Here is a 21,215-nt window from a genome sequence, read left to right on the forward strand (position 1 = left end):
CAAGGACCAGTTCAGGTATTTTCTACTACATGAGTGTTTCCCTGATAACTTCAGACATATGCATGACTCTCCCTTCTGTAATCCCAAGTACCACCCATTTTAAACATCCCCAAAGTACTACTCTTAACATATTATGAAATATATTGTATATATTGTTTGTATTTTTTTTGTGAGGCAATTGGGGTTAAGTGACCTGCCCAGCGTCTCACAGCTAGTAAGTGTGTGTTAAGTGTCTGAGGCCAGATTTAAACTCAGGTATTCCTGACTCCAGGGCCAGTGCTCTATCCACTGCGCCACCTAGCTGCCCCTATTGTTTGTATTTTTGTTTTATCTCTACTGGATTAGAAGCTACTTGAGGTGGGAGACAGGGTCCCATTTTATCCTACCACAGTCCAGTAATATTGTATATATTTAATGACTGTTAAATTGAAGGTAACATAAACAATCATTTCTAGTTTTTCCATTATATGGGGGGAGCTACAAATTATTATACACAACTCTTCCCCTTGATGAGTTAGATATTAATTTGGGAGTCAATTTACTACCTTACTTCCTGGGAACAGAGAATTTAAAAGTACAAACTCAACTGCCAAAAAACTTTGAATATGCTGAATCATTAGCAAGTTAATATAGAAATGTGGTAGAAACATTTTTCAAGTTAACTAGACTAGGCAGGTTACTGAAGCTTCTCAGGGAATAAATACCAGAAGGAATGAAAAGTGAGGGAAAACTCCTGAAAAATAGGCCTCCAGCCAGTCGCCAAGATTGAACACTATATTTTCAGAGTCTTTATAACATTAAGAACCAGTCATAAGTGTAACAAAAAGAAAAGAAAAAAAATAGGCAATAGAGACTGGAGGTTGGAAAGCAAAGAGTCGATTCAGGCTATCTGAATCACTTGAAGTGTAGTGGTGATTTGAGCTGACAAAATGTTATTGGAGGGATCACTCTCCTCAGCACTGTTTGCTTTGGGAAGTCAGGCAAAGATTTATTATGGCTGAAAGCCTTTACAGCTGTCGGATGTAAGTGCTAGTTAGAGAGTTGAAAATAGTGGCTTAAATGAACATTGCAAGCTGCAACATTGAAAATGTGCAAGAGTAATAACTTAAATTTTTTAAAAATCGTAGACCAATTGTATTTCTATTTAGTATCTCATTATTTCTCAAATTATGTAATAGGAAAATGAATCAATTAACCCATTCACTGTGTTCCAAGTCCCCAGGTTTCTGAGAAATAGCTGTAGATACAAGTAGAGCAAGAAATCAATGTCGGGGCAACTAGGTGGTGCAGTGGATAGAACACTGGCCCTGGATTCAGGAGGACCTCAGTTCAAATCTGGCCTCAGACACTTAACACTTACTTAACCCCAATTGCCTCACCAAAAAAAAAAAATCAACATCAGGGCTACTTAAATAAGTATATATAAATGAGAGATTCCAAGGCTCGGCAAACTCTGTTGAGTAGGACAAATCCATTCCAAAGTCTGTTTTTCATGGTCCACAAGTGAAAGCCATACAAAAACAGGCAGTAGACTTGGATTTGGCTGAACGACCATAGTCCATTTTGTAGCCATCAACTTGATGAAATTCAAGCTAAGACTAATGATGAAGCATCCTACCCTCTTTTTAACCGGGTGAACTCAGGGTGTAGACAGAGATACACATACATATGCATATACATATACAGAGAGAGAGAGATGTTTTATGCATGTATGTAATATGTATATACATATGTATTTATACATATATGTATGTGTGTGTATATACATATATATATTCTTTCAGACAACATCATATTTTTCAACTTTTTTGTGAGAAGTGGTATGATGAAGTAGATGTAACAGTGAACTTGGGTATCAGAAAGACCTGAATTCAATTGCTTTCTAAGACAGGTGAATGACTGGTAAAATAATTTAACCTATTTAAACCTCAGTTTCCTCATCTGCAAATAGGCATAAAAATAATATGTACCTCACCTTTTTAAGGATTGAATGAAATAATTCATGCAATGACTTGCAAAATTTAAAGCATAAAATTACCTATTGTTATCATCATCATCATAATATCACATTGACTTTTCCAAGTCACACATCAGTGAGATCATTAATATGGTGATAATCATCATGCATGTTTCTATCAAATGTCTAATCACATCCAAGTGGTCTTCAAAGTAACCCTTAATGTAATCTTACCATATTAATATTACGGTGGAAATAATGCTGACTATGAAGTCAGAGGGTCTGGATTCAAATACTGCCTCTGACAATAGTTTTGTGCATGACCCCATAGCCTCCTTATCTCATTTTGTTCATCTGTAAAATGAGATATTTCCCAAGGCCCCTTTCATCTCTAGATCTAGATCAATAATATCTCCATTATAAAGTAGCATTATAAAAGAAAATAGCATTTTTAAAGAAATATACTAAGTGGACACAGTGGGGTAGAAAGTATGGACTTATTTGACAATTTCTCATGCTACTCTTTTTGAAAATATGGAGAAAGTTGGGCTAGGCAATAGTATAGTCATCGATTTAGCACTGATTGAGTTGGCTACAATGCCAAGTTGAAAAAACTTTACATTGAATCTCCCAAGGGACCAAGCATGTCCCAATGCTACTTAATGGGATCAATTATATAGATAAAAATAGAGAAGGCATCCTTATTAAATTTCAATAGAACACAGAACTGGGAGGGGCAGCAAATGGACTGGCTCATAGAAGCAGGATTCAAAAGGGAAACTGACAATATAGAATTTTTAGTGAAATTTAATATAATGAAATTCTATAGGGATGACTGTAAAGTTTTACGCTTAGTCCCTCCAAAAGTTTAACTTCAATTGTATCACATGAATGAAGCAGAACAAGACCATAGTCTATCTGAAAAAAAAAAACGGCGGGTTTTAATGGACTGGAATTTGACTATGATGCAACAATGCAATATAAAACTCTGTTAAGAGAGAGCATAAATGACTAATACTGCTGTACTTTTCCTCAATCAAAGTGTATTTGAACTTTTGTATCAATTTCTGGGAACCATATTTTAGGAAGGACATTTATAAATTTAAGATGGGCCATAGAAAGACACTCAGGGTAGTGAAGGGATTTAAGTACACATGAAGATGTGATGAAAGAATCAAAACTGTTTAGCCAAGAGAAGTCTTATAGGGGAAATGATAGCTCAGTGGTGCCACAGTGCACAAAGTGCTAGGCCTAGAGTCAGCAAAACCTGAGTTCAAATTAGACCTCAGATACTCACTAGATGTTACTCCAGGCAAGTCATTAACCTTTGTCTATGTCTGTTTCTTCAAATGTAAAATGAGATTAATAATATCACCTATTTTAGGATTGTTGTGAGGATCAAATGAGATAATATTTATAGTGCTTAATACTGTGTCGAGCATATAGTAGGCACCAGATATATAAAGGGGGCCTTATACTTATTCAGCTTTGCCCCCAAAGCCCCAGGAGCAATGGATGAATGTTTTAAAGAACAATTTAAACTGGGGTGAACAAAACAGTTTAACCAATATCATCTCCAAGTAGAATGTTTTGTCTCTCCATTTATGGACAGAGCTCAACTCAGACATTTCTCACCTGGTTGTACTAGTCTATACTTCAACTTCCTTTTTTCACCATGCTCCTACTCGGATGCTTTCTCATTCCTTCCTTCACACCTTCCCTAGCTTGTAGCTTTATTTTGTATGTTGTCTTCTCCGATTAGATTATAAGCAAATTTACTTGATTTTTTCATGTTTGTATCACCATTGTTTCGAACAGTGACTGGCACAAAGTCGGCACTTAATATGTGTTGATTGATTGACTGAATAGTGGGCTATTACTCCTCATAAGGCTATAAAGACGGACTGAATTACTACCTGATGAAATTGATACATATAGGATTCTTGTTTAACTATTATTTGAAATAACATGCCCCTTCTAAAACAGAGAATCTTACCTTTTATCTGAGCTAGATCAATTGGTCAACAAAAATTTGTTACATGTCTACTATGGGTCAACCACTGTTATAACCATTGGAGATATGAATGGGAAGGGGAGGTTTCCAATTTGAATTTTTATGGAAAAGTCAGTGAAATCCAAGAGTAGTGCAACCAGATGAGAAATGAGAAGTTCTCTAAGCTGAGCTCCATCCTTATACATAGGGTTGGGGAATTATTGGTTCCACCCACCAAAAAGAGACACAGGTTTATAACCTATGATATATAGAGATATACAATCTACATGATACATACATTTTTGTGTGTGTGTGCATATATTATATGTATATATGCACATGTATGAATATACAGGTATAAATATATGTGTATCCATATATGTGTTAACAGAAATATATATTTCTGATAACTTTATTTCAATATAATTGGTTTCCTTTGCCAAGATAATCCATGGCTTCCATCACCAGTCACACTGACGTTTGTCTAGACACTGAACTTTAATGGTTCTGGAAGAGGGAGTAAGACTGATGACTTTGTACAACTCTAGCTTACATAAACCCAATTCACAGGCAAGTCAAGACATTACCCCATTATGTCATTGGACTTCTTCTAAAAGAAAGGACAGACAAAAACAACATCAAAAGAAATATCCTTTCTAGTTATATATATTTTGGTGTTGAATATTATGAACATAGGTTTCCTTTGGGCATAGTTGAAAAGTGCTCTACAGAATGACTCTAGAACTTCATTGAATATGCCATGCTGACTCTCTTCAGATTAATAATAATAATTTATAGTTTCTGTTCTTTTTAAAAACACATGTAATTTCTTCTTACTTGATGAGCAGTCTGTTATACATTGAAGAATAGACACATCATGAAGTATTAAAAGCAATTCAGTGTAAGATAAGTTTGGGATTTCAGCCTATAGCTCAATGTCTGGCAAAAAAATAAAGATCTTGAGGATACCATGTGACTGACTGCCATAGCATGATTAACTTTCACTGTGTTTCATCAACTTAATATTAGCACAGCATAGCAAAATTTAGAGGGACTCTGGGATTTAAATGTTCTTTTTGCTCATGCCTAAGGGAAACATATTGCTCTAATCCAATAAAATCATTGATGTAACCTGTCTTGGCCATGAACATTACTTCTGTTCCCCTCCACTCTAGTGCAATGATAATGGACATATATTCTGGGTCTTGGATTCAAAACCAATTACACTCACCCAGAACAACATAATTGGTTGTGATGAGAAGCACTTAACAAGTCTAAGGTTTCAACCTCAAACTGTGCCAGCTGGGAAGGAAAATGATAGAATCAGAAAATTCTGCAAATATATATTATATGAATTCCTTAATTGAGACAACTCTAATATACTTGTTGTTGCACATAAAAGGAGTCTGTCTAGCCTAATGTCATCAATATTATTATATACCTACCTGAGATAGCACAGAAATGCTTCAGGTCCTCTTCCAAATTGAATCATCTCCTAGATATTTTTTCCCAGAGTGACTAGAATAATTTCCCTTTCAAAATTAGTTAGAGGAAACAGCATGACTTGAAATCATACCACGCAAAGATCACTGGAATTAGTTAAGCATTTTTAGCCCAGAGAACAAAAGAAAAGTAGCAGCAGCAGCAGCAGCAGCTGGCATATATATAGTGCTTTAACATTTGCAAAGAACTTTAAATATATTATTTCATTTGCTCTTCACCATAGTCCTGGGATGAAATTGCTGTTATTTACCCTATTTTTACAAATGAAGAACCACAGTCTAAAAAAGGTTAAGTGACTTTTTCCAGGATCACATTAGCTGTTCAAGTGTTGAGATTTTTTTTAACTTTTCCCCAGTATTTTATTACCCCAATTACATATAAAAACAACTTTAACATATATTTTTAGAACTTTTTAATTCCAAATCATATCTCTCCCTACCTTACATTGAGTAGAAAGCAATTCAATATAGGGTATACATGTGTAGTCATGCAAAACATTTCCATATTAGTCATGTTATAAAAGAAAACAGACCAAAAACTCAAAGAAAAATAAAGTAAAAAAAAAATTCTTCAAATCTGTATTCAATGAACATAATCAGCTCTTTCTCTGGGGATGGGTAGCATTTTTCATCATAAGTCCTTTAGAGTTCTCTAGGATCGTTGTATTGCTGAGTGTGACAATTAGAGTGACACCCCTGCTGGAGAGATACTGTAGGAAAGTTCTGCCAGGACGATAAGGTGTCTGAGGGAAAGCCATGTGGCTTGGAAGGTCAGTTCCTTGGCATCAGGAAATGACATTTGATGTTTCCTTTTTAGACAGAAGGCTTCTAGGAGGAGGAAGGAAGCGTTCGCTCATTTGTGTCAGGAAGTGATGTTTGATATTTCTGGTTTAGACAGGAAGCTTCTGGAAGCAGGAAGGAAGCATTAGGTCCTTATTGTTCCTGACCTCGCTATGGCAGGTTGGATGATGGGGTCTCTTAAAAGTTTAATCTACTCTATTTGCTTCCATTTTGTAGGAAAGTTCATCCCATTCACATTCACAGTTATGATTATTAAATGTGCATTTCACTTCATCATATTTTCTCCTTGTTTATACTTTTCTCTCCCCTTTCACCCCATTCCTCCTCACCAGTATTTTGTTTCTGAAAACTGCCTTCCTCAGTGTGCCCTCCCTTTTATCAGTCCCCCTCACTTTTCTTTCCCCTTTCCTCTCCTACTTCTGCCTTTCCTTCTATCAGCACCCCCCTCTTTTTCCCCTTACCCTTCTATTTCCCTATATTTGTAAGCTAAATTTCTTTATCCAAATGAGTATGTATGTTAGTCCATATTTGAGCCAAATCTGATGAAAGTAAGTTTGAAACAATGCTCACCCCTCTCACTCCATATGGGCTACTTGAAGAAACTGAAGACAGTAATGTACAAACACCATCATCTACTCATTATTCTTATTTAATTCCTTATATAGGGATAGAAACCCAATCACTTCTGAAGAAAATAGAACAAATGTTGTTCTTAAAGTCACAGTGTTGTATAATGTTACTAGTGTAGCACTAGCTACCATATAATTAGATGAATTTCTTATCATCATGGCTTGCTGCTTGATTTTCCATATGAATACTTTCAGGAAAGAAGTGACCCCTGAAATTTACAGATTAAATACTCAGTGCTATTTCTATATTTAACATTATTAGGATAATATATTTATCCTGTTCTAAATTATATTTGACAACACATCATGCTAGTCATACTCAGAATAGCATTGAGAACTACTAGCAAATGATCACATATTGTGACTTTCTCCTAGTTTAATTAAAAAATATATTTTGTAGACAATAAGGGAATTATTAGAGGGTTGGTAAACAAAAGACAACTAACCAGTTATATTGGATATGTCTGCCATAGAGGTGTTACAGAAGCACACAAGACCATCTTTGAAAATCTTTTTCAGTATCTACTTGAGAATATTTGGCTAGATGTATCTATTTCTCAATTTTTATAAAATTTATAAAGCAGTGTGAGGAAATGGTAGGCTAAATGGAAACTCATTAATTAAAAAGGAATGATATAATGCAGAAATATGTTTAAGGTTAATATATATATCCTATATCAGATTACCTGCTGTCTAGGGGAGGGGAAGGGAGGAGAGGGAGGGAGAAAAATCTGAAACTGAAAAGCTTGTATAAACAAAAGTTGAGAACTATCTTTACATGTAACGGGAAAAAAATAAAATACTTTATTACCAAAAAAAAAAAAAGGAATGATAGCCAAAGTCACTTAGAATTTAACTTAGGAAACAGTATGTCTGGTCATTTACAATCATACATTATTCAGAGCAAGAATTGAGACTGTCAACAAAAGTAGATTGACAAATTGGCAAGTATCTGCTTCATTTGTTTCACATGGGCAGTAAAACCAAAGTTCAGGTGATTCTGATCAAATCATGTTATAATAACCTAGGATTTACTTCATTTGTTTTACTACAAAAGCATATTAAGTTTTCTCAGAAGATATTAAAGCTGTAAACATTTTTAGACATCTACTAGCCGAAATCTTATAGTTTCATATTGTCTTAATGGTTTTTAGCCTGAATCTGTATAACACATAATTTATTGAATAACTATGGCAAAATATTGGGAACTGTCTTGGAGGAAGGGTAATTCTTGTCCTATAGGAAAATATTTAGCCTACTAATTATGATAATGTAACTTTCAAAATATAAATAATTAAATAAAACTAATTGTCATTACTACATTATACTTGAGCATATAAGTGTACGCGAGGCTATTCTCTTGTACATCTTCTATCCAACCTAATGTGAAAAGCACTCAAAAATGTGGCAGTTGGGGTCAATGTTCACCTCTCCTTGAATTTCAGAAGCAGCACACAGATTGAAACCAGCAAAATCCAAAAAGTCATAGTGATTTGTATACTCAGTAACCACACAGCAAGATCTATATTCCCAACAAACTACATGTACCTCCTTTGACATCACTTTGAAAATGTTATGGATTCTCTAAGATTTTCTATACAAAGTTATGGAATGAATGAGATTTGTAACACATAAACTTTAATTAATAGCTAGAATCAAATTTAAATAAATTGATCACTGTGAAAGTTGTGAAAATGGTCTAAGGTCTGCAAAAAGGGGGAGAGGGAGACAAAGGCAATGTTTCTAAGAGAAATAGCCATTTATATTAACAGCAAGCTCTACAATTTGTACTTAATAGTTTTTCGCTTCTTCCAACACTTTTATATGTTTTGTAACTTTAAAAGTTAATAAAGGGCAGTGGATAGAGTACCAGCCCTGGAAGCAGGAGGACATGAGTTCAAATCCAGCCTCAGACACTTAACACTTACTAGCTGTTTGACCCTGGGCAAGTCACTTATCCCCAATCACCTAACCAAAAAAGTTAATAAAAGACAATGTAAGAACGATTTCCAAATAAGCAAATATAATTCTGTTGTAAGAAAGATAAGAGAGAAAGAGGGAGAAAGAAAAAAATAAGGAAGGAAGAGAAGGAGGGAGGGGAAATATTCCTAAGTTTCTTATTTATCCATATTTGAATTAGACTGTATCTTTTTTTTTTTCCTGGTTTAGAATTTCATTTTCCAAATTACATGTAAAAGAAAATTTGGGGGCAGCTAGGTGGTGCAGTGGATAGAGCACCGGCCCTGGAGTCAGGAGGACCTGAGTTCAAATCCGGCCTCAGACATTTAACACTTACTAGGTGTGTGACTCTGGGCAAGTCACTTAACCCCAATTGCCTCACTAAAAAAAAAAGAAAAAAGAAAAAAAAGAAAATTTTGACATAAATTTTTTAAAACTTTGTGTTCCAACTTCTCTTCCTCCCTCCTTTCTCACCCCCCACCCCAAGAACTCAAGCAATTCAATGTAAGTTATACATGAGTAGTCACAGAAAACATCTCTACATTAGCTAGGTTCTGAGAGAAAACATAGGAAAACAAAACTTCAGATTAAGGAGTTGTCAAAAATATGTTTCAGTCTGTTTTCAGATACCATCAGTTCATTCTCTGTAGGTATATTGCAACTTTCATAAGTCCTTCAGAGTTATATTGGAATATTGGCTTGCTGAAAATAACCATGTGCTTCCCAGCAGATCATCTTTACACTATTGCTGTCATTTTGTATACAGTACATTTCTCTCTGCCTCAGTTCATGCGAGTCTTTCCAGGTTTTTCTGATAGAGTCCTGTTCATTGTAACTTTTATATAGTACCTTAAACTTGATAAAGAATTTTCTTCACAATAGGCCAGCAGAGTAGGTACCATACGTTTTGAAATTGCAGTCAATCATAACTATTTCCCTCCATCCTATTCCCTTCCAATGATATTTACTCTATTTTCTATCTTATTTTGCCCTATTCCTCCTCAAAAGTGTTTTACTACTGCCTGCCCCCTCCCCCACTCTACCCCCCCCCCTTGTTTACCCTTCCCTCCTTATCCTCTTCCCCTCTTACTTTTCTTTAGAGTTAAATAGATTAGTCCTCCCAATTGGGTGTGCATGTTATTTCCTCCTTGATCCCACTCTGATGAGGTTAAGGTCTTTGAGCTAATTCTGTTTTCTAAATTTTTCTTCCTCCCTCCCTCCTCAACTCTCCCTATGAAATCAAGCAACTCAATATATGTCATACATGTGCAGCAATGCAGAACATCTTCACCTTCCTCGAAAGTGTTTTGCTTTTTACAGCTCAGTTCTCCACACTTCCCTTCCCTCCTTCCCTCTTCTCCCACCCTCCCCACTTATTTCCCTCCCCACCCATTGTTCCATAGTGCAAAAATATATTACCATACCCACTTGAGTATTTATGTAATTCCCTCTTTGAGCCAATTATGATGATAGTAAGGTTCACTCACTGCCCTATTCCTTCCCGCTCTTCCCCTCCCCTCCATAAGATTTTTCCTTGTTTCCTTCATGTGAGCTCTTCTCCCCAGTCCACCTCTCCTCTTACCCCTCCCCCAGTCTATTCTTCCTACCCCTTAACCCTATTTTAAAGGTGCTATCATGGGTTTGCTAGGTGGTACAGTGGAAAAAGCACCAGCCCTGGACCCAGGAGGCCGCAAGCCCAAATCCAGCCCCAGACATAAGACACCCCACCCTATTTGCCCCACAAAGAACAAGGATAAACAAAAAATGAATGCTTTACAGATATCATACCTTCATATTCAGTTCAGACCTGTGTCCTCTGTGTATTCCTTACTGAGAAAGTTCTTATGAGTTAGAATTATTATCTTCTCATGTAAGAATGTAAACAGTTAAAACTTTTAATGTCCCTCGTGGTTTCTTTTTCCTGTTTACCTTTTTGTACTTCTCTAGGGTCTTGTATTTGAAAGTCAGATTTTCTATTCAGTTCAGGTCTTTTCATCATGAAAGCCTGAAAGTCCTCTTTTTCATTGAAATCCCATTTTTTTCCTCTGAAAGATTATAGAAGTTTTGCTGGGTATGTGATTCTTGGCTGTAGTCCCAGTTCCTTTGCCCTGTGGAATAGCATATTCCATGCCCTCCTGTCCTTTAATGTAGATGCTGCTAGATCTTGTTTTGTCCTTGTGAGAATTAGATTTGCACCCCCTGCTGGAGAGATATTGTGGGGAGGCTGCAAGCTGAGGAGAAGGCATGTGATTTAGAAGCCATGTGACCTTAGCATCTGGAAGTTACTTCTCTAGAACCACCTGTGGGACTTGTCAACCAAAGCTGCCAACCAATTAGCTTAGAGCTGTGTATGTGTGGATGGCCCTGTTTCCTTTTGGAGAAGAGGCTTCTGGGAGGAGGAAGGAGGAGACCTCTCGCTTTTTTGCCCGGTACCTCAGTTTGAGTGGAGCTGACATGCTGACTCCCTGAGATAGATAGATGAAGGATCTTGGCCTCTTTCTCTCTCCTCACCAAATTCTTATGTTCCTTAATAAATATTTAAAAGTCTAAACTCCAGCTAAAGCTTATAATTTATGGCAACCACTCAATAGATTTTTAGAAAGTTTAGCTAGAATTTTAGCCCCTTACATCCTTATTGGAGCTCCACAGTATTTGAATTCCTTTTTTCCAGGTGCTTGCAATATTTTCTTCTTGACCTGGGAGCTCTGGAATTTGGCTATAATATTCCTGGAGGTTTTCCTTTTGGAATCTCTTTCAGGAGATGATTGGTGGTTTCTTTCTACTTCTATTTTAGCTTTTGCTTCTAGAATATCAGGGCAATTTTCCCTTACAATTTCTTGGAAGATGATGTCTAGGCTTTTATGTTGGTCCTGGTTTTCAGGTAGTCCAATGATTTACAAATTCTCTCTCCTGGATTTATTTTCCAGGTCAGCTGTTTTTCCAAGGAGATATTTCACATTGCCCTCTATTTTTTCATTCAATTGCATTTGCTTCACTGTGTCTTGGTTTTTCATAAGGTCACTAGCTTCCATTTGTTCAATCATAAATCTTAGGCAATTATTTTTTCAGACAGCTTTTTTATCTCCTTTCCCATTTGGCTTCTCAAGCTGTTGACTTTTTCCCCATAACTCTCCTGCATTGCTCTCATTTCTCTTTCCATTCTTTCCTCCCTCTCTCTCCATCTTCCTTCTATCTCTCCTACTTTCTCTTCAAAGTCCCCATTGAGAGCTTCCATGGTCTGAGACCAGTTCATATTTTTCTTGGAAGCTTTGGATGTAGGGTCCCTGGGGTTGTTGTCCTCTTCTGAGGGTGCACCTTGATCTACCTTGTCTCTGAAGAAACTTTCTATAGTTCTGAACTTTTTTTGCTTGCTCATCTTGCCTTCTTTTATTTGATTTTTATCTCCCCACTGGGGTCCCTGCTTCTAGGCTACACTACTGTCCCCAGCTTCAGAGGGTCCCAGGTGTTTTGGTTTGATAGAGGACAGGTTTTATTCTCACCTAGCCTGTTCTCTGGTCCGAATATAACCTCTAGCCTACTTACTAAACAACCAACCAGCAAAACTTTCTGTGGTGTGGTTCTTAGTTTCAAGGAGCCTGTGCCCCTCCCCAATCTTCCACTCTGGGCCTCCCACAGCTCAGAATATCTCAGATATCAGAATATCTCAGAATATCTGGTTCCCTGCTAGGGAGGGACAACTGAATTCCTCCCTAGTAACTGCTGATATCCCTACACTTCCCTCCCCCCCCCCCCCGAGCTAGCTGTTCAGCCTCTCACCCAACCTCAAGCTCAGTTCCAGAAGACACTGGTGCTATGGCTGATTTGGAGGCTTAGGGGTTAAGTTTCTCTGGTGTGTAGTGCCTGGGTTCTCTGCCGGGATGATCGTGGGGTTGGACTTTACTGGTAGCTCAACATGGCTCCCTTTAATCTGTCTATGGCTGGAAAATAAACTCAGGTGTTCTTTTATTGCTATTTTTGGGATAATTGTATCAGGAGTTCTGTGTGTTTAATGTCCTTCCTCCCCCATCTTGGCTCTGCCCCCTCAGACTTGTTCTTTTTAATGTGCTAGAATCACTAATTGCCTGGATAGCTACAGAAGATAAAGGTATATTTTTAAGGAATAAATTTTTAAAAAGCCACTCCATTATTTCATCATCAAAAGGGTATAGTGGAGAGAGTTTAATCCAGAAAACCCTGGATTAAAAGTCCACCCTCTACAATTATTGGCTTTTGTAACTCTAGGCAAGTCATTTAACTGGACATGATCTTATAGGATCATCTAAGATTTGCATATAGAACTGAAATCACAAGTCCTAAAATTTCTCATCTAGGGTCTTCTTATAGGACTGAAATGAGAAGTCCTAAGTCTCAAGCAAAGTATAAGCCTTTATCATATATCCTGTTATGTTGTTCATATGTAGCTATTTGCATTTTGTCTACTCTACTCCTTTACATATCAAGCTCTTTGAGAGCCAAGGACTATTTTCTTTTTTTCCTTTTCTTAGAATTCACATTATTTAGTCTACTATGGGGTACATAGTAGCAGTTAATAAATATCATGTCACTATTTTAGAACTTACTTTGAAACTCCATCCTCTTTTGAATGACTAAACATAATACATAAAGAAAATTGTTTTAAAAAACAACTGTTAGAGAAATTAGCTTGGTTTATTAAGCTTTTCATGTTTCTTTATTATGCTATAATGATTGGAATGATGCCACCTGCTGGAGACTTACTGTAGAAAAGCTCTGCCATGAAGGAAGGTCTTTGAGGGCAGGACCATGCATCTTTTCTTTGGCGTCAAGAAGTGATGTTTGCTGGTGGGAGGAGGAAGGGGGAGCCGGGTGCTCTGTCTCTCTCTTTTTCCTTTGGACTCTGGTGGAGAGCAGAGCTAGAAATGTTCTCTCCCTTTAATAGATAGATGAATGAGGGCCTTTCTCTCTCTCTTTACCAAATTCTTATTCTCCTTAATAAATGCTTAAAAACCTAACTCTTGCTAAAGCTTATAATTTATTGGTGACCACTCATTAGATATTTTAGACAGACCAGCTAGAATTTTAGCCTTAACAGATGGCTGACCATGAAGAGGAAAGCTGAACCTCACTCTTATGATCTTCTGGTTGGGTAAGAAATTTCCCCTACCCTGTCCCTTCAAATCTGAAATACTGCTGAATTGCCGGGTGTTTTCCCTTTAAATTTTTTCAAATGGACCTCTTTTAAACTCCCTAATTACCCTATTTTTTATTTTAGTCTGTTTAACCAGAAAAATGGGAGATAAGATCATGTTAATGGTTTGTTTTTGTGGATTTTCTATTTTTATTTTTATTTTTGTTGGAGGAGCCATCCCCCCCTCTCCCAGCCATGTTTTTCAGAGAAGCCTGGCACTCCTGTATTTTTTTCAAATTCTAATGCTGAGAGATTCTCTAATTTTGCAAGCCTGGGGCCAACGACCCAACCTCTAGAAGCTTTTAAACCCCCAGCAGGGGGGGGTAGGGCCTGAGTTCAAAATCAAGTCTGATTCAAATTGCTCTGGTCCCTCCCCTCCTCTCCAGACCCCACCTTCTACCCCTCCCATGGCCAAGCCCATTGCTTCCCCTGCCTGGGAAGTTCAGAGATCTGATGCGAATGCACAGCTCTCTCTACCTGCATTTGCAGCTTCAGGCTCAGCCCTTCCCTGGCCTGGCTGTGCTTCTGACTCACCCTTAGAAAGCCCTTTAAATTCCAGATATGTTTGTTTTGTTCATAATTTTGCTAATCTGCTTTTGTCTTTAATTAGTAATCTTATAAAGCATTTGTATGGTGAAAAGACTGACAGAAAATATAGAGGGGTTAAAGAAGGAAAACTTAAGCTGAATAAGAATGAAAATCATCAACATAGTTCAAGACTCCACTTCTTTTGCCATGGAAGGGTATATATTTTACAGAAATGTAGAAGTAAGCAGCAAGGTATTGATATGAGTATTAGGGATTTTAGATATCGGAATTAAAAGTGTTCTAACTTTACTCAGAGTATTAATGTCAGTTCAGAGGTTACATAGGATTTCTATGCTATTACATATACACTTTTAAATTAATGATATTGGTTGATTTTCATAGAGATTTTCATGCTTTTGAGATTGTGTCTTATACTTAATTTTTAAAACAAGGAGAATATTTGTAAAAGCTTTTTATACTCATATGATCAAGTTTATAGTTTATAATTCTCTTATTAAGTTCATATTCATTAGATTTCCCTAGTTTGAATTTCATTGTCTTTTATTGTTCCATTTGTATTTTCTTCTATTCTTTTATCTATCTAATTTTGAAACATTGCAAGATGGTTTTGATTTCATAATACAATGTTAATTCTAGGAGGATTGTGCTCCTGTATTCTGAGTTGTTTGATTTTGTTATTTTTTTCTCTCAACTAATTATTTGATCAAACTGTTTAAAGCATTTCCCTAGCAAATTGATTGCCATGGCAAGTGTACATTTATTCTAGAATTATTATTTTTGATAAGCATATTCCAAAAAAAAAATAAAGGAACATTTGTAAAAGTTTTCTTTTTTAAAAAAAAAAGTTTTCTTTGAGATTGTGTTGTGCTTTAACTTGTAATTAAATATGTTCTGATTTTTCACAAAAGTAATTGTATACTAAGTAAAAAAAGATATTATTTGAAATTGTTGCATAATTGTATATTATATTCTGAGTCAACATGTACTTCACGTTTTTTGCGATCATTTATTATCCTCAATTTTTAAATCCATATAAGACTTGGATTATGGAAACTTATCATTTAAGACATTAATTGCCTTTATTCTGAGTTATCAGATGCCAGTTGGTCAAGATGTTATTCAATCACAAGAGGAATACATGCAGGAGCAGATATTGAACTGTCACATGAGGGGAGACATGCATGAATTCAAGTTATGGCCGAGGGAATGGCTTTTGACAAATGTTGAGGTTGGATTCTCTTGGTTTAATATTTTCTTTTCTTTTTCCTTACAATACTGTACAGATGGCTGGAAGTATTGATCCAACCCATCTCATTCTTCACTTGGCTTCTATGCCCCCTCCTATATGCCTGATGCCATGGACATTTCAATCCCATGCATCTGATTAAGTCTGACTCAGTTTCCTCCAATATGTTCGGTGACATGGACATATATTCCATCCACCTATTTTAAGCCTGGCATACTGCATGGACAGTATATATTGTTCAAGTGTGGGAATGCTCATATCCCATCATTTCTCTATTCTTTTATGGTAACCCCCATAATTATCTCAGGTGTCATCATAAATACAGTGTTGAATTTGGCCTTGACACCTGTTACCAATTATATTAGATTTTTAAATTTCTCATAATGGCATGAGGATAATTAGGCAGATGATACAAAAAGTGATGAAACAAAGATCAAAATTATTTTTAAAAATTAATTGTCTTCTCAATTTACCCTCCATAAGGGGGGACTATAGTAATATTAATTTTAAAGAATGTTTCCATTTTTGTTTTATTATATGCTTCATGTGTAACAACTAAGATTCTGAATTCCCTTAGACATGTTTTTGAGAACTTTCATTGTTTGATTTGATTATTGACAAAGCTATTTTAACATTGTGTTAAGCTCAATTTTGTAGGAAATTTTCCTGGCTGATTACCAGCATCCACACATCAACCCCTGAAAAGACTTCCATTCCATGACTACACCTAGAGGACATCTGAGAAAAGACTTTCAAAGACTTTAAATGAACAGTTTTGTTTTGTTGTTGTTGTTGTTTTTTCTCTTTTCTCTTTCTGTTATAATATACACCATCTATAACAGGTACTCTCTGCAGAGGCCCTCCCTTTGCAAGACCAATGTCAAAGCATCAGTTCATGAGGACAAAAAATTGCCCCTCTGGACAAAACTTTCCTCTCTTCCTTTTCTATATTGTTAATAACATATTGTTAGTTAGCATAGGTTATTATATTCTGTTATTTTTGACTGTTTCATCAAGGAAACGCCCTGTTTCTTGAGGAAACAAAGGGGGGACTATAATGATTGGAATGACGCCACCTGCTGGAGAGTTACTATAGAAAAACTCCACCATGAAGGAAGGTCTTTGAGGGCAGGACCATGCATCTTTTCTTTGGCGTCAGGAAGTGACGTTTGCTGGTGGGAGGAGGAAGGGGGAGCCAGGCACTCTGTCTCTCTCTTTTTCCTTTGGACTCTGGTGGAGAGTGGAGCTAGAAATGTGCTCTCCCTTTAATAGATAGATGAATGAGGGCCTTTCTCTCTCTCTTTACCAAACTCTTATTCTCCTTAATAAATGCTTAAAAGCCTAACTCTTGCTAAAGCTTATAATTTATTGGTGACCACTCATTAGATATTTTAGACAGAGTAGCTAGAATTTTAGCCTTAACAATGCTTTATTCTATTCTTCTAAACATGTTTATGTTAAATATAAAATGTAAATCTATAAGGTAAGTATCATCCAAAATCTACCTCTTCACAGGTTGGAACTATTATTTTTTTTTCTTTTTACAGGAAAAAGAAGGTTTTTTTTTAATTGCTTCAATATAAATTCAGACTCCATCAGTTCTCTCACTAGAATTGGATAGCAGTTCTCATCATGTATCATTTGATATTAGATCATTGTCTAAATCAGAGTATCTAAGTCTTTCACAGTTGATTGTCTTAGTAATATTGCTTTTAATATGTACAATGTTGTCTTGGTTCTGCTCACTTCACTTTGCATAAAATTATATAAAAGTCATCTGAGGTTTCTCTGAAACCACCCTGCTTTGTCATTTCTTATAGCACAATGATAATCCATCACAATTATAAACTGAAACTTCTTCAGTCATTCCTCAATTAATGGAATCTCCTTGATTTATAAGTCTTTGGAATGGGAACACACACACAATTTGTCATAAATATTGTTATACAAAGAAGGAATTTATACTTATCTTTGATCTCTTTCAGTTACAGAACTAGTAGTGGTGTTGCTGTGTGAAAAAGCCTATACAGATTTATAGCTTTTGGATCATTGCTCCAAATTATTTTTCAGAATGGTTGGACCAGTTCACAACTCCACCAACTTTGCTTTAGTGCCCAAATTTTTCCACATCCCCTCCAACATATATCATTTTTCTTTCTGTTATGTTAGCCAATCTAATATATATGAAGTGGTACCTCAGAGTTGCTTCAATTTTCATCTCTTTAAACAGCAGTGATTTAGAGAAAAACTTCTTAAACTGTGGGTCACAACCCCATATGGGGTCCTATAAATGAATGTGTGGGTCATGAAAAATTTAGCAGTAAATATTTGATTTGTATACCTATTTTATGTACCTATATACCTGTAGGTATGGGCAAAAAGGGATCATGAGTGGAAAATTTTAAGCAGCCCTGACTTAGAGCAATGTTTTCATGTGACTATTGATAGCTTTGATTTCTTCTTCACAAACTGTCCATATCTTTTGACCAATTATCAATTGGGGAATGTCTCTTATTTTTATAAATTTGTCTCAGTCCCATATATATGTTTAATACCTCATTTCATATAAAGAATTGAAGATGGAGGAATAGATCTAAAATGTGTGTATGTATGTATATATGTATATGCGTTTGTATACATCATACACGAATGTGTTTAATATGTGTATATATACATGTGTGTTATTATATTATTCATTATATATTATGTACTATACAAAAATCTTGAGCAAATAGAAAAGAAAAAAAATCAAACAGATTACAAATTAACTTCCAATGGGAGAAGAAAAATCCTGGGCCAGAATAATTTACAAATGAATTTTATGAAGCATATAAAAGATAATTAAAATATAAGCTACACAAAGTAAACTTAAAAACAGTACTGGAAAACAATCTCCCAGTTGCCTTTTCATAATCAAAGGGTAGTCTTTCAAAATGTTGAAAAACAAGAGTCAGGCCTCCAACATTCTAAGTTTAATTCTCCATAGGTGATTTATTGAATGATATAGATGAGAGATGCAAAGGCTTGAATGGATTGTGGACTATTTGTGTGCATACAGATTAGTGAGCTTATAGATCTGTTGAACTGTTGAAGTAAAGTTCTGTGAGTGTGATATATGAGCTAGAGAAGTGAGAAATTCACCATCCCTAGAGGTTGTGGGAAACTCTTAGTTAAGAATAATACACTATATATTCTATATTCTATTTTATGAGACTATGTGTTGCCTGGTATTATTCTCTATTTGATATGTTAATATTGCATCTGCAAGATAGTAAGATCCTCAAGATCAGTGACAAATCCCATAATCATATCAACCCTTGACCAAGAGTTTAAGACAATGATGGGCAAGTATTTCCTGATGAAATAATTAATCAAGTCAAAAAGAATAAATAACATTAGAACTGACTCAGGCAAGCTTTGTTTAAATGTAAATGCTTCCCAGAGAACGTTTTACTAATACATGCAGATTTTAGATAAATTTGAACATTTTTTTATTCTCATTCTAAAGATTAATCTGAGTAAGATAGGAATATTTTCGTGAGAAAGATATCACAAAATATAAATATATCTGTAATTATATCAACTAGTGGTGCCACAGTTACTGTGGGAAGCACTTTCTAAGAAAGTATGAACTTAAAACAACTTTTAAACAATTTGTTCCTTACAGTATTGCTTTATGAGGGACAGTCTGAGATTTATTGTGCTTAATTGGTCCATAGGGAATCATTGGTTATTTTCAAAATATTATGCACAGGAAATCTCCCCACACATCACATTAAGACAATGTATTCCTCTGAGATTGTCGATTTGTAGTAAAACATGTCTCATGAAGTTTATGAAAATAACTCATTATTTATAGATGTATGGGTTTATTTTAAGATATAAAAACTTGCTAGATACAACCCAACCTAGCAAAGAAACGCCAAAACTCAATTACCTCTACTGAGATCAAAATAGTATTATCCAAAATGGCAGATAATTTAAATCATCTTAATCTTCATCTCAAATTCAAAACATAGCCTTTTAAACTTGACAAATACTTTTACTTTCATTATTTCATTTGAACTTCATGAAAGCCCCATTATGTAAGTATCATTCTATAATATTATTTCCATTTAATAGATGAGAAAACTAAAGCTAAGTCCTACTCTCAAGAAGCTTGCATTCATCTCTTTCTGACTCAGACCAATATTTTCTCCACTTTATGTTTTGTTTAAGCAACTTCATTTTTTTTTTATTTTTGGTGAGGCAATTGGGGTTAAGTGACTTGCCCAAAGTCACACAGCTAGTAAGTGTCAAGTGTCTGAGGCCAGATCTGAACACAGGTCCTCCTGAATCCAGGGCTGATTCCCTATCCACTGAACCACCTAGCTGCCCCTATGTTTAAGCAACTTCATATGATGTTTCGGTATTTGTATTTAAATAATAACTTCTCTGATATTTTGAGAATTTACAAAGAAGTCCCTCCTGTAAACCTCCAGGGATTAATGATAGAGTAATGGAGAAAGAGAAGCAAGTTGGTTTATACTTGTGTTGGATTAAAGAACAGGAAAATATTAGATCTTGTAGCCCTTTCCTGACTATGGATGTCCTTTCTGTATATGGTAGATATATTGTTTCATTCAAATAGTCTATTCTCTCTCTACCCATCTCTCAGTGTCCCCAAATTTTGAATGGTAGCAAGATCTCATCCTCTCTTATCCCTTAATTGAGCAAAGTTTCATTAGCCAATTGCCTCCCCATTCTGAAGTTTATTTCATTAGTCCCAAAAAGCTTTCAAAAGGGGCTACAGTACATTTCAAACAATATAATGTAAACTTCCTTTGAAAATTCATTTCAATTTCTAAGAAACTGAAATGCTATTCAGCTTCCCCATTAAGACCCTTCATAGAGGGCAGCTAGATGGTGCAATGGATAAAGCACCAGCCCTGGATGCAGGAGGACCTGAGTTCAAATCTGGCCTCAGACACGACACTGGGCAAGTCACTTAACCTTCATTGCCCAGTAAAAATAAAGAAATAAAATTTTAAAAATTAAAAAAAGAATAAAAAAGACCCTTCATGAAGTTTATCCATTATTCACAACTTGGAAGAGACTATATGAGTTTTGTCAAACTCAAATAAAAATGGGGCCCACTATTGTGTACATTAGGATCCCTACAGGCAGCATATGGACTTAGTTTTAAAATGTAATGTTTTATTATATTTTTAAATATATTTTATTTTTTGCTTATTTTATTAAATATTTCCCAATTACATTTTAATCTGATTTGCTCTGCACTTCACACGTGGCTGGGTGGACACATTTAACACTTCTGGACCCCACCCCTTATAATTCTAATCTAAAATACTCCAGCAGAACTGACATCAAGCCATTCTCCCCTTTGCTGCCAAAGTAATTTTGTCCTAAACA

The sequence above is a fragment of the Dromiciops gliroides genome, chromosome 5 (assembly GCF_019393635.1).
Source record: "Dromiciops gliroides isolate mDroGli1 chromosome 5, mDroGli1.pri, whole genome shotgun sequence".
Lineage (NCBI taxonomy): Eukaryota > Metazoa > Chordata > Mammalia > Microbiotheria > Microbiotheriidae > Dromiciops > Dromiciops gliroides.